Raw genomic sequence first — 20,581 nt, 5'->3', positions numbered from 1 at the left:
ACCTCCATCGCTTGACCAATTCGCCACAATCATCAATTCGCCGTTGTTTGCCAAGCCATTAGTGAGTGGTTAGCTGTTGACTGAGTCGTGAGTTGTATGCAATGCTGTGATGATATTTCACTCCTGACTGCACAGCTGCTCTGGCATTGAAATTGCTCGAGTGTTTGTGCGATCGACGTTGTTTTGTCAACACGGTTTATTTATGCTTGTTTGTTCTGTTTGTATGTACTGCTGTATGTGGTATGTTTGGTTTTGGTCTTGTGCCTTTTCGGGGTTTTCTATTTACATTTTGCACGCATGTGTGAATTTTCCAAAATTATAGCAACTCGGCTCAGGGTTATTTGGGGCGTCATTGTCGACATAATCATATTTTGCCGCCAACAAACAACTACGGCCATAAATAATTCATGTAACAAAGCAGAAGATGTTGTGAAAATCTGCTATAATTAAAGTGAGGACAACGCTAAGTTGTGAAGTCTGTGTATTCGAGAAGTACGTATGTATGTAATTGCAGTACGCAGTATATCATCGCACTGAAGAAAGATGCCAATTAGTGTATGGGACGGAAGCAACTTTATGAAGTGAAATTGAGCAAAAGTTTGATGTGCAAAAAAATTGCTTTTACGCTGATTTTAGAAGAGGGGCTTTGGACAGGAAGCTGAGCACATGTGGCCTTAGTTACTACCAAAAGCATGGAATTGAATTTTACTCTTTATGAAATGTGTGCACTAATGGCCTAAGAAAATTTATTTATTTTCCGGTATCATCAACTACTTCAATCACTGTCATAAGTAAACCAAGTTAATCGGCGTGTTGGCCAAATTAAGTTGCTATAATTTTAGACAATTGCGATCCACCCAAGTTGTGAACTAAAACTGATAGAACTCAGTGGGAAACAACTAAGGCTTTGAGGGTTTTTAAAGAGATGATTTCATAGCTTTAATGAGGGCATATTCGGCATACGACCAGCTAATTTTGTAATTTTGGAGCGTATGAGATACGTCATACTATAGCACCAATTATCGGCTTTTCTTCGCAGCAGCCTAAGCCTCAAGTCTCAAGATACAGTAGCGCGCACTGAAGTTCGGACACTTGTGAAACCGTCAATTACGATTGAATTTGTAAGGAATCTGGTTGTCTTAAAATTTTTTTGGTACCATTTAATTCACATACTTTGTTTTGCTTTTGTGATAGAATTACAAAGGAAGTAAGCAGAAGGAACCTATTATGACAGAACGAGAAAGAGGAGAAGGGTTGTTAACCGCTTCGTAGAAAAGAAATGAGAACGTAGATGCCTAAATCTTAGCCCCGTGAGTGTAGGCAGCTAAGGAAAAGGTGTTGAGATGATTCCACCTCATATCCCATACAGCTGACGCCAAAAGGACTCGAAGTAATGCCGCACAGCGCGCACGCCTCGCGAACAGTGTTCCGTAGGTGCATCCACAAGCAGAGAGCAGAGATTTTGTTAATCACAGAAGGTGACTCGAGCACCGGCGATCCACATGTGAGCAGAAAGATTTCGCATTCTTACAAATTTGCGTACTTGCCCAGCGCTCGCTGAGTTGACGCAAAGCACATCCTTCCAGGAGCAGACCGCAAGTAGTCAAGCGGATCCGTATTCTCTCTTATCGCACAAAAACTACCTCAGAGGTCACTTATCTAGCTAGTTCATCCACCTTGCAGGTTTTTGTGATGTCGCTAGGTCCCAGATGGGTCTTATATCAAAGAATTCTAACGTTTGTTATTGTTATTTCTTATTTATTTTTTGTACATGAAAGTTCCAATATATTAATTGCACTTTTAGCCAAATCGTTAAAATTTTAACCCCCGTGAAAAAAATCCAGCACTCTATGAGACATCCTTTTTCATATTTCCCAACATTTGTAGTTGTTGAGTAACATTTTTCTTAAATTCTTGTGCTTATTTATTTTCTCAAATATTTGCATGCCACAGAAATTTTATATTACTTATCAAACAAACTGATTAGCGTCATTATTTTTAACAAGACCATCCCATATGTACTTCTATGAGTTATGCACTGCCGTGCGCCTAAAACCATTCTAAGCTGAAAGGCAAACGCAGATGTTGCAACGACGATCACCACATCGTCAGAAGCTGCTATAGGCGAGTAAATCAATGGAAGTTGTTGCTTACGGAATGCATAAAACTTAATGCACATTGTTTACCTAAGTTGTTGCTGCTTCTGCTGTTGCTGTAAATCGCAGCGCATTAGTATTTCGCAATTCGGAGATGACTATTGAATTTGTTAACTTTCATAATAGTTTGAGTAAATACAAAAGAAAGAATGAGCAACGGAAAGCAAAGCAAAGAACAAGCGTTAAAGTAGCAGTGGAAGTAGATGAATAACAACCTCATCACTCAGTAGTTGGCAATGTATCGTGACCAAGGGCTAGTTTTATAATTTTGAATGGAAGTGCTTTTCGATGCTAAGCACTTATTGAGAAAATATATTTATCATTCATACTCAAACACATACATATATCTGAGTGATATACATATGTATATGAATACAAGTGCATAATATCTTGCACTAAACTAAAAGAAACGAATGTAAATATGAAGTTGAATTTGCGCTTGTAATGGCAAACCCTGAAATTACTCTTATTTTGCACAATTTTAGTTGATTTTTTAAACCTCGTTGAAGAAGAATCTCATAGTAATGGATTAACAATTAGAATAATTATTATAATTAGAATAATTAGTATGTTAATAATTAGAATAAAATAGTCAGGTTATATCCCTGCTTTACATGTGAATGAAAATTTAAGATTGTTTTTATAGTAGAAAGATTATAAACCCTGCACCCACTGCGCAATAACCTCTTTTGATATTGCGATATTCAGAGTTGTTGTTTTTGTTATTGTAGCAGCATAAGCAATCGTTGTACAATAACTGTGAACGCTGTTGGAGTGACAGTCCGTGCTCGGATATAAATCCAGGTCGTTCCAGTAACGTAGAATCGACTATCGTGTGAACGGTGATATTCAGGGTCGAGCCATTTCGTTACTGTAAACGTTACCCGAGACATAATCCCTGCACTAATTTACATCGCTAAATGTCGCTAGTAAAAATCGACGTAGCTGGTCAAAAAGATAGCAATATTATTTCTATAAATTTTTGAAAAGCCCCCCATGTGACTAAAACTTCCGGATGAAAGATGTTCACTCAGCCCAGTAATCATATAAATTGTTGATACAAATTAAATTTATAGAAATTTTCAGAAATTTTTAGACGTTGTGCGCAAATTTTGGAAGGTAAAATATTTTAAATCACTTGTCCAACCAATGAAGTTTTCAACTGGCGTTCCTTACCCAAGTACAAGTAATTAAATGTAAATAACTTCTACTACGATTTTATTTCTAGACCCTCTGAAATGATTAGAAATGCACTACATATTGGCAAGTTTTAACTCTTAACTTATTTATTTTTTAATTTCAATTATTTTTTTATAAAAACATAGTTCATTCTTTAAGAAAAACCATAATAGTCCAAGCTTCAAACTTTTTTCAAGAACTATAAAAAAATTGAGAAAATTTGCATCGAAATTTCAAAAGTTTTAATCATACTTTAAAAGAAGATTCGAATACACAGTTTTATAGCCCATTATTTTTAGTGTAATTCAGAGAGCAAACGCTATTTGAGGACGTGGCTATAACTTCCCAACCAATATTTTTCTTTTTGCTCTTTTTCAGATAAGACATGGAGTTCTAGTTTTCTTTAATGAGGTTCGTCGTGAACTGGAAACAACAGACGGCAAAAACCCCGAGAATCAAGAAACTAATTTTGTCCGACCTGCAGAATTTATTCAACAAGCGGAAGCCTTCATTGACGAGGACGCTTCAAAATTAATGGGGGCCCTTGCGAAAGAGCTTAATGTTTCTGCTGCTTCCAGTTTTCCATGAAGATCTCCGGTATATATCCTATGTTACCCGCAGCGGACAATTTATGTCGGAGCAGCGAGTTATTCATTTCAAAACGTCCTTCTAAACGAAATGAAACACCCTGTATGCCTATAGTTTTTTTCTGACAAAAAAAAATATTGACCAAGATCAAAAGGTCAACCGCAGAAATAACAGATGGACATGTTCCTATCCTACAAAAGTTCCTGTTGTCATGCAGACGAGGTTTCCAGCCAATGTTATGGTTTCATGGACAAAGGGCATGTCATACCACCACATTTAATTACTCAAGGATTTCGATTGAATTCTGCTAAATATATCGAGGTTTGAGAGACAGTAATGAAACCCTGGACAGATAGTGTACCCCATGACAGTCCATACATCTACTTTCTCCCAAAGCGATGGCAACACAAGATTGGATGGCTAAAAAGGTCCATGACCACATAACACCGAACTTATAAGCGGTGAACACAAATCTACTGCAGCGTCATTCAAGCTAAGTTAACAGCTATAAACAAGGCTGCCTTTGGGGTCAGGAACTGGTATGTTGCAGCTCAACCGATAACTATAGACCCCGACACTCAAGTTACCATTAAATAAGTATAGTGCCCGTGTACTTCATTCAAAGTGGCAATCGAATGTAGAGGTATTCTAATTTGGCTGGGTAAGCGCTGCACCATGAACTTTGTCTAGGTCCGTAGACACAGAGATATTCCTGGAAATGGATCGCGAATGAGCTGGCTAAGCAGAAAACTGATCTTAAATCAGTCAATTATGTCCAGTATGTGGGAATTTCTATATCCTCAAGCAAGCTCTGGATCAGTTTATTCTGCATCGCACAAGCTAAGAGTAGATGGTACACGGAGTCCAATTGTGAGGTTGCTAAAGGTCTGGCCTTTAATTAGTACAGTAGTTGGTGTCACCACCGGGCACTGCGTAATGGCTAAATATGGGAAGCGTACGTGGTTCTCTTCTATTGACTTCCGTGGCACCTGCAGGAACGAGTGTGATGTGGAGAGCATCAAACACTTCCCCTACGACTGTCCCGCTGTTGGTAGAACCCGATATCGCTGTCTGAACTCTTACTTCTTTGGATGTCTGGCAGACTTAGAATCCGCAGCCATACAAAGCATTCTCTCGTTTATTAGAAAGACGAGGTAGTTTACTACCTTGAATTAGTAAACCTAAATTAGAGGGTCCTAATCTAATGGTGTCACAATGGATCCTCAAGCTTAAGTGGGCACTCTACATTCTTATGGAGAGTGGGAAGCTCCGTAAACTAACCTAGCTTATACAAAGTAAGTAACAAAATATTTACATTGGTATTTCCGGTAAAAGCGTTAAAACAATTTTATCTGAAGTAAATTTCTATCTTTTGCTTTACTTTACTTTTACTTTTTAGAGTTTAAACGATGAAAAAAGAGCGAATTACCTCTCCGTTACCGGAACGACTTGAATTTTTATGCAGTCAATAACTGTCACTCCTGTAGCTCTCCCCATGCAGCTACAATAACAACAACAATTACAGCAACAGGGACATAACATCACTTCCATGGAGCGCATCCGCAGAAGTTTCGATGCTTCAAAAGACTTTAATTCTTGAGTTAATCTGATCTATGAGCTATGAACTTCACATAAAACTCGGCACAATGTGGATTTCCTCAATTCCTGTAACCAGCGTGGAATCGACTGATTATAGCAATTACAGGTGCGATATTTTCGACACTGGAACCACTATAATTGTTACTTCCTTTCAAGTAGAGTTTCCCATAAATTCACTGTAGAACTCTTGTGATTATTTTTATTGAATTAATATTTTTACGTTTCCACTTTTTCAGAACCAAGTGATCTTGTCTATAAAAACTGAGTTCTCTTCTTATTACTTCTCACAATACCTATATATATATATATATTGTATATATATATAATTGGCGCGTACTCCCTGTTTCTGGGTGTTTGGTCGAGCTCCTCCGCGTAGTTGTGGCGTGCATATTGATGTTGTTCCACAAATGGTGGGCCTACAGTTTCAAGCCGACTCCGAACGGCAGATATTTTTATGAGGAGCTTTTTCATGGCAGAAATACACTCGGAGGTTTGCCATTGCCTGCCTAGGGGCGACCGCTATTAGAAAAATATTTTTCTTAATTTGGTGTTTCACCGAGATTCGAACCTACGTACTCTCTGTGAATTCCGAATGATAGTCACGCACCAACCCATTCGGCTACGGCGGCCGCCTCAAAATACCTACTAGTACATACTTTAAATTGTGCTGATATTTCGCCGCGTTCCATACGTTTGCACTGAACAAATACTTTTTTTTTCTAAAATAAATAAATTAGTCTATCGCCAATAATATTACTGCCTTAATTTACTCAAGTAAATGATGGAACGGATCGTAAAAACTCAATTGTAAACAAATACCAATCTCTGCGCAGCGCAAGGAGGTCTGAGCAGGGCAGAGTTGCGAAGTCATCACAAGTGAAGGGCAATCCGGCCGGTGCGTTAGTCGTTGACGTTGAATGAGAAACCGCAAACAAACAGCAAAACATCACAATGGGTGTGTGCATAGTTGCTCTTGTTATTGTTTGCTTGTGTATTTAATAGTTATCACGTTTTTGGCTGCCCTTTGGTACGAGGATGAGGTGAGGGAAGTATGCGTATTTAAGACTTCACCCAAAGTGTGTCATATCGTACTGAGTTTGCGATCGTGTTGTGATAATTTTTTCATTACACTTTTCGGTCACCAGTTTCGTTTTCACTTTCATTTGCCGTTCAAATAATTCACGTAAAAAATTATTTCAATGAAAAAAGTTAAACACACAAATACCTGAGCCACTGAGATAATACTCGTACGCTTCGATGAGTGCTCTGGAGCATAAGTATGTGCACACATGTACGTAGGTGATTAGTGAGCACCTCAGGGCTCGGCTGCTGCTCTGAACCTTTTAGTGCCAGTGTGCTTTCCTTTGTCCTCTACCACCGCTTCCTAAGTAGTGACAGAGCGGCGTACAACATTAATTTATGTGTTTTTTCTGTAAACTCATACCTTCCCAAATATTTTCAATTGTGCTCTTACTTTATAATTGTGAGGCGAAATATTGCCGATGCTTTGTGTGTGCACATATAGATTCGACTTACATTTGCATACAGACATACATATATGCACTGTGATCTCGCTTTTCGGTAGGGTTTTGTCGTTTCTTTACATCTTCTCGTTTACTTCAATTTTTTGTTGACGAGTTATGAATGAAATACGTGCATATATACCTACATACATATTGAGGTATGCACATTTTTTTTTTGCTGACTACAATTACTTCTTGGTTGCCGGCCCACGCCTTAAGGGAAGCGTTCATGATTCGCATAGCCATTACTGACAATGAAGATGTTAACGGAGATGTGAACATTGGCATGAATTTTGGAGCAGGTTAGTCAGCTGGTTTGTCCAATTTGGTGTATGCATGTGGGTTTTTTGTATGTTTCGCAATTGTTGTTTTTTTCTTGTTTTCTTTTTGATGAAGATTTGGGAGCATGCCCGAATATGTGCGTAAACCTGTAAACGATTTGGTGTACACGCAGATATTTAAGGAAAAATGCAATATTGCGGTTCTAATCGAATTTGGAATAGCCAAGTGTTTTATACATTTGTCTAATTCTATGCACATAGGTTAGGTGAAGTGGCTGTTCTTAGACGCACTTAGGTCAGTTGAAGGCCCCTTGTGATACCACCGGAACTACCCTTACTCTACTTGGTCCTCTCTAAGCCACTGTGTGGCTTTTAAAAAGCTATCTATATAAGCTAGTTTGGGATTTGCAACATCCGCAGTGTTGTCCAGAAAAGGGAGACCGAGTAATCTCAACCGTCTTCTACATAGAGCTATGCACCCACGTAGAAGGTGTTCCTTTTCTATATCCAGAAAGCTTATACAATAATCAATGGATGGGGTCCCTAACTGACTGGCATGTCTTCAGTACCCAGATAGGACACCTACTACAATTCTTAGATCCCTCCTACTTAATTTAAATAGACTCTTACTAGGGCCTTTCTTTAATTATGACACATGCTCTTCTTTGCTTTTCATCAAGGTCAAAAAGCTGCCGAAGCATCCCGGGACATTTGCGACATGTATGGAGAAGGTGTCATAAGCAAGTCTACAGCACAGAAATGGTTTGCAAAACTCAAAAATGACGACTTGGACGTCGATGACACGTCTTGCAGTGGAAGGCCTTCTGATATCGATGAAGAACGTCTTAAATCACTTTTGAAGGAGAACGCCAGTCGTGAATTGACGCAAAAAATGAACTATCCTCAATAACCTTTATTGGGCTTGGGTGACTCACGAGCTCAACGAAAAAAAAACGAAGAAAGTCGCTTTCAAATTGCTTCTCAGCATCTCGCCTGCCATGGAGCAACAGCGCTTTTTGTGCTTATACATCAATATGAAGTAAAGAATGGAGTAAATGACTCAGAGCAAGTTGCACATCCTTTAGCTGCATTCTCCGGATCTTGCACAGACCGATTACCATCTTTTCCGCTCCCTGTCAAACCATATGAAAGGTGTTACATTCGATAACAAAAAGGCCCTTAAAAACTGGCTCGAAAACTTCTTTGACACCATACCAGGCGATTTTTGACAGAACGGCATCAACAAAGTTGGCGGAAGGTGGGAAAAGATTTTAAACAACAACGGCGTATATATAATTGATTAACTTATGGATATATCGCAATTATAGTTTTTGTTTAAATAAAAGTCTTCGATAAAAACGCTTCGAACTTACTCCCCAACCCAATACTTAGCACTAAAAAGCTTTCTGAGATTCCCAAAAATTCGGCTTGAAATAAGCTGCAATGATCAGGCAGGCGAATGGATATATAGATGCTTGTAGCTTCCAAATATATAGCACCTCGCACTTGATCATTGATTTTTGAGCCCTCAGTATAACTGCTGACCTCCTTTTCATTGTTTATTACACCATTTTGCCAGTCCTCTCTGGACGGAAAATGAATTGTATAAATAATGCCTGTTTAGGTATGTATTCACCGAGTCACAAAAGTCGGTGGTATTAGCAATACCAGAAAACATCCCATGTATGGGCGAGTGTTCCCGATTGTTTGTCTTGAGCATTGATGATTTTCTCAATCTTAGCGCCGCTTTGGCTTTTCTGCAATATAGGTCTTTGTCTACAATATACATAGGTCGATTGCCAAAGTGCCAACAAAAAGTCTGTTGACTTGCACGAGCTCTGGCTGCGCTCACAAAGTTGCCTGAAAGATGTCCTTTCTTTCTAGTGAACAAGAAAAAGCAAATTTGTGTGGCAGAAAATTTATAAGAAATGTTTTTATTCTTATTTATTTATGCATTTATTTATTGGGAAAAACTAGTCAACAAAAATGAATTTCTTACATACTGGTAAAAATGTATTACCAAAAAATATAATGATAATCTTAATGAGTCAGAGAGTGTAGGCAAAACATTATAAATCAATTATTTATAAGAATAATTCCGAGGCAATTATCAAGAGGTAAATATTGACTGTGGCAGCCGCCATAGCCGAATTGGTTGGAGTACCTATAACTACCATTTCTGAAGTGCGTAGTTTAGAATCTCCGTGCATGAAACACCAAAATGATAGAATTTTTTTCTAGCAACGGTCGACCCTCGGCAGGCAATTGCAAGCTTCCGGGCGTATTTCTGCCATGAAGAAGCTCCTCATAAAAAAATGTATACCGTTCGTAGTTAACTTCAAACTGTAGGTCCCTCTGCCAACACCCAAAAAGGGTATAAGCACCAATAGATGCTTTTATTAGCCATAAGTACTACCTTTTTTTTAATAATTCTTTCTAATAAGGAATAATCATGGCTATTTTTAATTTAAAAATATTCAAAATTAGCCAAACCGATAGTTTGATAATTTTTCAATCTCTTTATTTTTACTGATTGTTTTCGATCACAATTAGTTATTTTTCCAATTAAAATGTCTTTTAGAAATTAATTCATACTGCCCAATTCAGTAGACCGAAATACTATACGCTGTTGCAGCTATTGTCGACAAAACATGCTGCTATGTTGAGGCATACAAATATTTTGTTAAAAGATAAATTAAAAATAATTAAATAATCACATTCTTTTTCTTTACTCTTCCAGATTATTTCAAAATTTTCCCCTTTAATGGTAAATAATCACGATTATTTTTTGATTACTTTTAATTACAGGGCGATTACTGATCATGATAAAGTAAAAATAATGGGAATTAGTCATTAAACGGATGCTTAAAAGTATTAACAACTGCGAGATGAACTTAAAATTATAGGAAAAAGTTTCCTCTATAGGGTGTTTTTTAAGAACTTGCGAACTTCAAAGTTCAAGTGAAGCAAATGTTTGAAAGGTTTGGAGACTTTGGTTTGTTGCCTTCAAACGTGGTTGTAGAGACACCGATGATGCACAACGAAACACCAGAAAACATCAAAAAAATCCACAAAATAGTTTTGAGTGGTCGAAAAGTGAAGTTGCGTGATGTAGCTGACATTGTAAAGATATCAAAAGAACGGTGTTGGCTTTGACTATGAAAAAGCTCGGTTCAAAGTGGGTGCCGCGTTTTGCTGACTGTTGATCAAAAACAAGAACGTGTTGATGGTTCTGAACAATGGCAAAATTATAAGTTCATGGATTGGACGCCAGGCTGGGCTCCCAGCGACTACTGTCTGTTCGCAGACCTAAGAAAATGCTCGGTAAGAAATTTCGCTGGAATGAAGAGGTTGTCGCTGAAATTGAGGCCTATTTCGAGGCAAAAGGTAAATCGTTCTACTAAAGTGGTATTGAAATGTTAGGGCGGCGCTGGAATGATTGCGTTGTTCTTGATGGAAATTACTTTGATGAATTAGCCTAATTTTGAACGAAAAAAGGTGTTTTCTCTGTTAGGCCCGGGACAAAATTATAAACACACCACAAATTTTTTTTTTTATAAAAATACAAATATAATAGAGTTCATACCACAACAAAAACCATAAAACGCAAAGTTTCAAACTTTGTACACTTTTCAAAGTTTTTTTAAAATATCATCACAACTTTCAATTTTTTAACCAAAATTTTTAGAATTTTGTTAAGTATGTAGTTAGTTTTATAGCTGATTGAATTTTAATATTGACGGTGATAACCTTTTTCTTCCATAGTTACTTGAAATTTGCACTCTCTTATACTAAAATTCAATAGGCCCATGATGAAATTTTGAAAATTTTTTACAAAGTTTGAAACTTTGCTTTATATGGGTTTTATTGTAAAAAGTGGCGCAAAATTAATCATCCAATTTTTTTTAATAACTTTTTTACTAAATGAAAAAACAAATGATTTTGAGTGATGGACATCTTATTTTACCTTTGCGTGCTATATTGCTTTCCTGTCTGTATACTGGAGCTGTCTAGTTCACAAGTGCCACATAAAACTGACGTACGATGACAAGTAACAAAAACAAACAAAATTATTATAAAATAGTATTTGTCCCAGGGCAGTTATTTCGATAACTAGATTTTTATATTACCAAGCTTTGAATTTAAATTTAAAACCGATGCTTAATCATTTGCCATATAAAATCACTAAAATATATTTAGTCATACATACCTATATTAATTTTACAGCACATCGAGGCTGTGAGACTTGAGAGGCAATTCACTACATAAATGTTAACAGTGAGTTAATACGCCACGTCAATGCGAAATGATCATCAAGATTATGGGGTAGTATTTTTCACTTGAAAACTCCACATTATTTATTTATTTTCTATTTTTTTCATTTTCTACTTCATTTGTATAATAAATAAATATTCTACAAAAATATTACGACTCGTAGCGGTGGCAATGGAGGCTCTTAAATTGTTTAACCTTAATGAAATACTGCAGAAAATTTAAACACTTTGTACAGACTGTGTCAGAAGAAAAGAACCGGGTTTTTTATAGTAACTTCAAGATATACTTCATTCTGCTTTTTGCTGCGTAATAGTCCCACACAAGGGCTACGACGCCAGTGCCAACTCAGGTTAGTGTCGTTAGAAACTTTCCCGTAAACGCAACCAAACAAAATGAGTGAGAAGTACGCGAAGAGTTTCATTCTAAAAAGGGAATAGATGTGAGTATCAGCACCATCGAACGTCGACTGAAGGAGGCGAACATATCCTACCGTCCCACATCCGCAAAACTACCGCGCTTAGAAAAACACATTGAGAAACAACAAAACAAGAAAATGGCGTCACAGTATTCGACTGGTCTTCCCAATCCCCAAACGCGAAACACATTGAAAATGTGCGGGGAATTATGAAAACGCATCTTTGCGGAAAGCCAGTCCATGATTTAAAGCAACTCCTGCGTCAAGTTCGCAAAAGCTGGTTCAAAGCATGCCGAGAAGATGTGAGGCTATACTTGACAACGATGGAGACTACACGGCTTATTGAGCAACTGCGACTCGTAGTCTTGTACATTCTTTCATGTAAAAAAAATGTTAAATATATATCCTTTATATTTCATGAATAATCGCGGTTTTTTTTTTCTGACACAGACAGTAAATCAGCTAAAGTTGCCGCTTTTATTATTGAGTTGGCTGTTGAAGTGATATCCTCTGGCCGCATATAAATTTGAAATGTTGGAGACCCTTATGTGTCATAGTTTCTTTTTTTTCAATACACGTGTTTCAAGTTTCAATATTTTTATTCAAAAATACGGCTAATAATAATTATATGTGAAAAATTACAGTCGATTCATGAATGCCTAAGTATTGAGAACGTCGAGATATCGACGGTGAAGGTTGTTCAGCAACACTTCGCACTATAGCAACAATATTTTCGACAGAACAACCATTTGATCTGTCAGACCTTTTTCTATCTTCGACAGGACAAGTTTTGAAAATTTCCAACCAATCTTTGAATTGTCAATTCATTTGAACGATTACTTTGACCAAAAAAATCACGAATTTTTTCATAAAAATTTTCTTATCTTTTCTGAAAATTGTTTCATAATAATTTTCTTTTTTTTAGCTTCATAATAAGTTTCAATAATTTTAACGAAATTTTAATTTCAATTTTTTTCTAAAACTTATTTTCATAATGAATTTTAGTAGTTTTAACGCGTTGTTCTACTTGATAAATGTCAAAGATGACACTTTTGTAAGACCCTTTATATTCATTAAGCGCACTTTTTATTTCACAAATATTAATGATTTTATGTGACCACAGGCTTAAGCGGTGTTGATATTTCCCTCAAAATAAATCATAATTTTGTTTTAAGAAAATATGAAGCAAAAAATATTTTTGGGGAGATTTTTGTGAGCTATGTATATCGTATGATGGCATAGAATGCATTAAATGCCAAGTATTTTTTTATACTTTTTATTTCATTTAAGAAATGGAGTTTGTGTGAATTATACGCCCTTTATTTCTGTTCCGTTCTTAATTTTCTTTTTAGGAGATTTATTATTTAAAATAAATTTACTTGCCTTTTTCCTTTAGGTTTGCTGTAAAATTTATATTGTCTTTGCACAATAGCCGAACTGCAGTACAGAAATTAACTTAAAAATTTCTTATGTTTTTTCAAACCGAAAAATGCAGACTTTCATAAATTTTTCTGTTCGTTTTATTTTTTATTATTATTATTATTTTTTTTTGTTTTTTTTGTTTAGGTTTTAAATTACTCGCAGCTTCACTTATTAATTCACTTCTAGTACCTTTTCACATTGAATTTTCGCTTTTATTCCCCAATTCGCACACACAGCACAACACTACATTAACCGCTAAACCGTTTTGTTCCACTATTTCGTAAGGTTAATAATAAGATTTTCGTTTGCGCCTGTCAATTACCGTAATAAAAAATTCATAAATCTCATTCACAACACTACTCAGCACTTTTCACACACATGAATTTGCCTTCCTCGCCTGCTCGCTACGGGCTTCTGTCGGGTTAGCACTTAACGGTTCGAATAACTTCCACAGACTAACTGCTGTGCGATCGCCGCCTAGTGTCTTCTATTCGATTCGCTTCGATCTTGTCACCTGTGCGCACCGTTGGCGTCGGCGCACTTGCTATCAATTCACACGTTTGTAGTGTTAGTGATTTGCTTTGAGCGACCTCAGCTTTGGGATCCAGTCTCATGCGAACAAATGTGTCCAAGTATGTGTGACTACTTCTCAAGTTGGACCACCAAAATGCTTGTACGATCAACACTTTAGTACTCAGCGTTCATATTCGCATTATTAATCGTTGCGCGAAGTCGACTGTGTTTTTACGCTATCTTGCATGTGTATCTGTGCGAGTGTTAGACTTGAAAATTATCTGCATTTATCTGCGGCAGCCAGCTTTATCGAGCTTTAACCGTCAATCGCGTATCCGCCGTGTGGTCCAAAGACGAATGCTGTGCCTGTGTAAGTGCTTTTCTATGGCCACTTGCATGCTAATACAAACACCTATTGTTATTTTGCATACTGACATGCCTACATATGTAAATTCATTTGTACTAAATCGAACTAGTAGTTTGAGCGTAACAACAATTTCATGGTAGAAGTGCTGAACACAAATTTGTTTTTACATACATAGATACATGCATACATACATACATACATATAGTCTTCGTACGCTTTTCATTGGTCTTCTTTCTTTTCATATTTAGCTCTTTAGCGCATATTTTTTACTTTCTGCTCTGACTTGAGTGTTTTTCCATCAGCATTTTTATTTTGCTTTATTTGCATATGTATTAACTACTTAATTTTGCTACCTATTAGTATTTGTTGTTAAAATACCTGAAATTTAACGCTTCAATGTTGTGATTTTCTTAGTGTCAAATTGGATTTCGAGGTGAAGTTCAAGCCAAGAATTGGTGCGTCCTCAAAAAAAGAACCAATAAAACCAAATATTTGAGTAAAGAAAAAAAGCGCAAGAAGGCTAACCGGCAGTCGAAGTGGTATTTTTGTGAAAGAATTAAATATACATATTTATTAATAATACATATATAAACACACCAGTAAGTATTTATCTATGTACATATATTAAATGAAACAAATACATGCGGATGCCTTAGTCGTAAAAGTTTTTTATCCGGTTTTGCTGATACTTATACGGAGAATAACCCATTTGAATTCATGTTTCAAAATAATTAGCATACAAATCAATGCCAAATGCATGCATAGATATGTATGTTTTCCCCCATTTTTTATGCCAGAGATAACCCTTTAGTACGAATGACATACAACGAGTGAATAGAGCGGCTGACTTAAGGGGGAAGTCTACTGTGACAAGGGAAAAAACAGGCTTATTTTTCGGATTTTATTTCTAACAAAATATTGCTCGTACATAAAATCTATTTAAACTCTTATCTTTATTATATATTTAAGTTTTTGAAAAAAAAAATTTAAGTCAAAATATTCAAAATGGCCGCTGTGGCACTTCTGCAAGCGCAGGTCCGCTTTTCTTAGGTGCCTAAACAGTGTACATGAAATCTTACGTTTCGGTGATCTAAAACAAAAAAACAAAATATTGTTATCATATACATAGTATTGACTCTCGTCTGACCTAGGATTATGTCGATAAAAAATTTTGGCGTTGAAAAAAAAATTCTTGAAATTTTTTTCTTTTTTTTTGCCTAAAATTGATGTTACTATTGTTTATAACAATTTAACAAATAACGATATCAAAAAAATCCTATGTCAGACGAGAGACACTATTACAGAGAATATATAATTAAATTTTTAAGCTGATTCATTTATCAGAACTCGAGATATCGTGTACACCGTATACAAAAACTTAGTTTCGAGAAAAATGCGTTTAAAGTTTCAGTATAGCAGGTACGCGCTTTGGAGCGCTTCGGGAAAAGGTCGAAATTTCAACGAAGAAAAATTTAGCCAGCTGTAACACATATTGTACCTTATTTAAGAGGGTTCAAAGTATTTTTTAAGCTAATAAAAAAAAATCGATTTTTTGAAAAATTCACAGTAGACTTCCCCCTTAAGGGGTTACATACGTCAAGAAGAGCCAAAAATTCGCTAAATGAAAAAATGTTTTTAGAAGGGATAACAATGCAAATAAATATAAAAAAAATTTATTAATTGTTTATTAGGACTTAAATTTTATAAAAAAATTTATTTTAATTTTTCTTTACAAAAATTAGTATATAAAAAATAACGTGACCCAAAGTACAATGAAAAAAAGCTGCTCCACGATGTTGATGGATCTGTAAAAAGTAAAAAAATAATAAAAAGTAATAAAATAAAGTTGTAGTTATAGTCTGTGGAGCCTTTTGAATTTCGAAAAATTTTGCAATTTACGACATTTTAAAAGAAAAGTATGCGTTTTACGTCATAAATGTCACACTTTAATTATGCTTATACATTTTTTTAGTAAAAATATCAAAAAACCAGCTCGACAACTATAGAGCAAACACTTTCAATATTAAAAAAAAAAACTAATAAAAAAATATTAAGAACTGTATGAGTAATCATGCAGGCCGTGGTAGTTTCGATAAAAACGAGTTTAAACTTTGAAGTGCATTTCGCTCCAGGTCGTACGCATTTCAAGCAAGAACTTAAAATGATTTTTTAAATTTATTTTGTTAACATACGTCTAATCTCCCATCCCAGCTTCATATTGTATGCCTTCCTGATCAGTAAGCAATTGTTGTTGCTAATTTTTTCCCAGTCGACGAGATGTTCTGGCCTCTTTTGATGTTTTCATAGCCTTGAGTCGTGCGTGTTTTAGTATCAAACTCTCGTCGGGCAGTTACATTTTCTACCATAACTTTGTATCTATAGGGAATTTTTACAATCGACTTTCACAGAAATACGACTTAAACTATAAAGAATAATAATATGTAAAAAACAAAAAATCGATTTTCTGAAACTTCTGGATGTACATATGTAACCCATTAAGGAGGATGGTTCCATGCGTAGAAGTCCACGCAAGTGGGGAAAGTTACTGATCGCCATTCACTTGGGAGTGGCCAGGACGATTCTTCTACATGTGGTTCAAGCAGCTCACAACGTCCAGGATTAGCCCACGTATCCTCTGGTTAGCTTCCGAACACCCGTTCGGGAGTGAGCTAACGTGAGAAGGCGAAGCATCCCAGCATAGCTGGTTGTGCGCTGGGTTTGGGACCCGCCACTAAAAAAGCCCCCCCAATGAAAACAGCAACAAAGCCTCGGATGAGAACTTCCAACACAGATGACGACCCCTGCAAACGAAATAAGGAATACGATTTGAGGGCATGCACCTGGAATGTCCGGTCCCTGAATGGGGAAGGTGCCTCTGCCCGGCTGGTTGATGTCCTCGTGAGAGTAAAGGCTGACATCACTGCCATCCAAGAGATGCGATGGACGGGGCAAGGTAAGAAAAACCTAGGACCTTGTGACGTCTACTACAGCTGCCATGTAAAGGAGCGCAAATTCGGTGTCGGATTTTTTGTGGGAGAGAGACTTCGTCGCCAAGTACTGTCGTTCACTCCGGTGGACGAGCGTCTCGCAATAATCCGCATCAAAGCGCGATTTTTTAACATCTCGCTAATTTGCGCCCACGCCCCGACGGAAGAGAAGGACGATGCGACCAAAGATTCTTTCTATGAGCGCTTGGAACGTTCCTATGAGCGCTGCCCCCGCCACGACATAAAAATCGTGCTTGACGACTTCAACGCCAGGGTGGGCAAGGAGGGAATTTTTGGTCCCACAGTCGGAAAATTCAGCCTGCACAACGAAACATCCGGTAACGGACAGAGGCTGATCGACTTCGCCGGGGCCCGAAACATGGTAGTCTGCAGCACCAGATTCCAGCATAAAAAGATACACCAAGCTACCTGGCTGTCCCCTGATCGAAAAACGCGAAACCAGATCGATCATGTTGTGATAGATGGAAGACACGCTTCTAGTGTATTAGATGTACGTACGATCCGAGGAGCCAACATCGACTCGGATCATTACTTTGTTGCAGCCAAATTGCGCACACGCCTCTGTGCAGCAAAAAACGTACATCTACCTACGCAAAGAATGTTCGACATCGAAAAGCTGCAATCACAACAGACAGCCAGAAGATTCGCCACTCGACTCTCACTCCTGCTCTCGGAGAGCACTGCCCAACACACCGGCATGCGCGAGCAATTCTCGTTCCCTACGTACCGCCGCCGAAGAAGAAATCGGATTCCGGCGAGCCCGAAAAAACAATTGGTACGACGAGGAATGTCATGCTGCCGCCGAAAGAAAAGATGCCGCCTATAGAGCCACGCTGCGATCGGGCGCAACGCGAGCCATGTGGGATCGCTACAGAGAGCTGAAAAAGGAAGAGAGACGTATTATCCGACAGAAGAAACGAGAGGCCGAAATACGTGAGTGCGAGGAGCTTGAGATGCTGGCCAATAGGAACAACGCCCGAAAATTCTACCAGAAAGTTCGGCGGCTTACAGAAGGTTTTAAGACCGGGGCGTTTTCCTGTAAGAACAAAGACGGTGATCTGGTGACTGACGTACAGAGCAATCTTAAATTATGGAGGGAACACTTCTCGAACCTGTTAAACAGTGACAGCTGCGCATGTCATAGAGAAAGTGAAGATCCCGATACCCCAATCGTTGACGACGGAATTATCGTTCCGTTACCCGACCATGACGAGGTGAGAATAGCGATAACGCGGCTAAAGAACAACAAAGCCGCGGGCGCCGACGGACTGCCGGCTGAGCTATTCAAACATGGCGGCGAGGAGCTGGTAAGGTGCATGCATCAGCTCCTATGCAAAATATGGTCGGATGAAAGCATGCCTGCCGATTGGAATTTAAGTGTGCTCTGCCCAATCCATAAGAAGGGCGATCCTGCAATTTGTGCCAATTACCGCGGGATTAGTCTTCTAAATATCGCCTATAAGGTTCTAGCGAGCGTATTGTGTGAAAGGCTGAAGCCCACCGTCAACCAGCTGATTGGGCCTTATCAGTGTGGCTTCAGACCTGGAAAGTCTACCATCGACCAAATATTCACAATACGCCAAATCTTGGAAAAGACCCATGAAAGGAGAATCGACACACACCATCTTTTCGTCGACTTCAAAGCTGCATTCGACAGTACGGAAAGGAGTTACCTGTATGCCGCTATGTCTGAATTTGGTATCCCCGCAAAACTAATACGGCTATGTAAGATGACGTTGCTCAACACCAGCAGCGCCGTCAGAATTGGGAAGGACCTCTCCGAGCTGTTTGATACCAAACGAGGTTTCAGACAGGGTGACTCGCTGTCGTGTGACTTCTTTAACCTGATGTTGGAGAGCATCGTACGATCCGCAGAACTTAATCGCTCAGGCACAATATTTTATAAGAGCGTACAATTGTTGGCGTATGCCGATGATATTGACATCATCGGCCTTAACAACCGCGCTGTTAGTTCTGCCTTCTCCAAACTGGATAAAGAGGCAAAGCGAATGGGTCTGGTGGTGAACGAGGACAAAACGAAGTACCTCCTGTCTTCAAACAAACAGTCGGCGCACTCGCGTATCGGCACTCACGTCACTGTAGACAGTTATAATTTCGAGGTTGTAAAAGACTTCGTTTATTTAGGAACCAGCATTAACACCGATAACAATGTCAGCCTTGAAATCCAACGTAGAATCTCTCTTGCCAACAAGTGCTACTTTGGACTAAGTAGTCAACTGAGCAGTAAAGTCCTCTCTCGACGAACAAAACTAACACTCTACAAGACTCTCATCATGCCCGTCCTAACGTATGGCGCAGAAGCTTGGACGATGACAACATCCGATGAAGCGACGCTTGGAGTGTTCGAGAGAAAGATTCTGCGTAAGATTTTTGGACCTTTGCACGTTGGCAACGGCGAATATCGCAGGCGATGGAACGATGAGCTGTATGAGCTTTACGGCGACATAGACATAGCGCAGCGAATAAAGATCCAGCGGCTTCGTTGGCTGGGTCATGTCGTCCGAATGGATACAAACGCTCCGGCTTTGAAAGTATTCGATGCGGTACCAGCTGGTGGTAGCAGAGGAAGAGGAAGGCCTCCTCTGCGTTGGAAAGATCAGGTGGAGAAGGACTTGGCTTCACTTGGTGTGTCCAATTGGCGCCGGTTAGCACGAGAAAGAAACGACTGGCGTGCTTTGTTAAGCTCGGCCAAAATCGCGTAAGCGGTTATCGCGCCAATTAAGAAGAATAAGAAGAAGAAATGAAAGGTTTCCTAGCAAAATATTCGTGACCAGCGACTATAATCGCATTCATTATATGTAATCGAAACTAGTGTGCAAATGCCTTAACCACCTAAGCCAACTTAGTGCAGCTAACAAAATCGCACTTGGAATAAATGCTGATGGCAGGTAATGGCAAACCTTCTTATAAAAAATTTATCTGCCGTTCGGCTTGAAATTGTATCTCTCTAAATCCATCTCTAAAAATTCACATTGTGAATGAGACAGAGTGTAGACTCTGTCTGGAGGATGATGAAATCACAGAGTATATCTTGTGCAACTGTATTGCCTTGGCAAAGACAAGACTGCACATCTTTCAACGAGATCAAATGGATCCGAATGAAATCAAGAAAGCGCCTGCAAATTTACTGAAATAATTTGGCTTCCAACCAATTCCCAACCTGAGGAATGGAGCATCTAGGTTAAATAGAACCTGATGTAAAATATTTTAGATAGCAGGGCCAGTCAATAGAAC

At 38.2% G+C, this 20,581-nt stretch overlaps 1 protein-coding gene across 1 annotated transcript in view; it reads right to left on the bottom strand.

The window, feature by feature from the left end:
• Nucleotides 1-13,902, bottom strand: part of LOC128855250 (elongation of very long chain fatty acids protein AAEL008004) — a 61,365-nt gene extending 47,463 nt beyond the window's left edge. Inside the window, exon 1 of the mRNA XM_054089981.1 lies at nt 13,400-13,902. The gene's annotated coding sequence lies outside the window, so the exon portion shown is untranslated. The remainder of the gene's footprint in view (nt 1-13,399) is intronic.
• Between the last annotated feature and the right edge of the window lie 6,679 nt (nt 13,903-20,581).

Source organism: Anastrepha ludens, chromosome 2, assembly GCF_028408465.1.
Source record: "Anastrepha ludens isolate Willacy chromosome 2, idAnaLude1.1, whole genome shotgun sequence".
Classification (NCBI taxonomy): Eukaryota; Metazoa; Arthropoda; class Insecta; order Diptera; family Tephritidae; genus Anastrepha; species Anastrepha ludens.
This window is presented reverse-complemented; position numbering and strand designations above follow the sequence as displayed.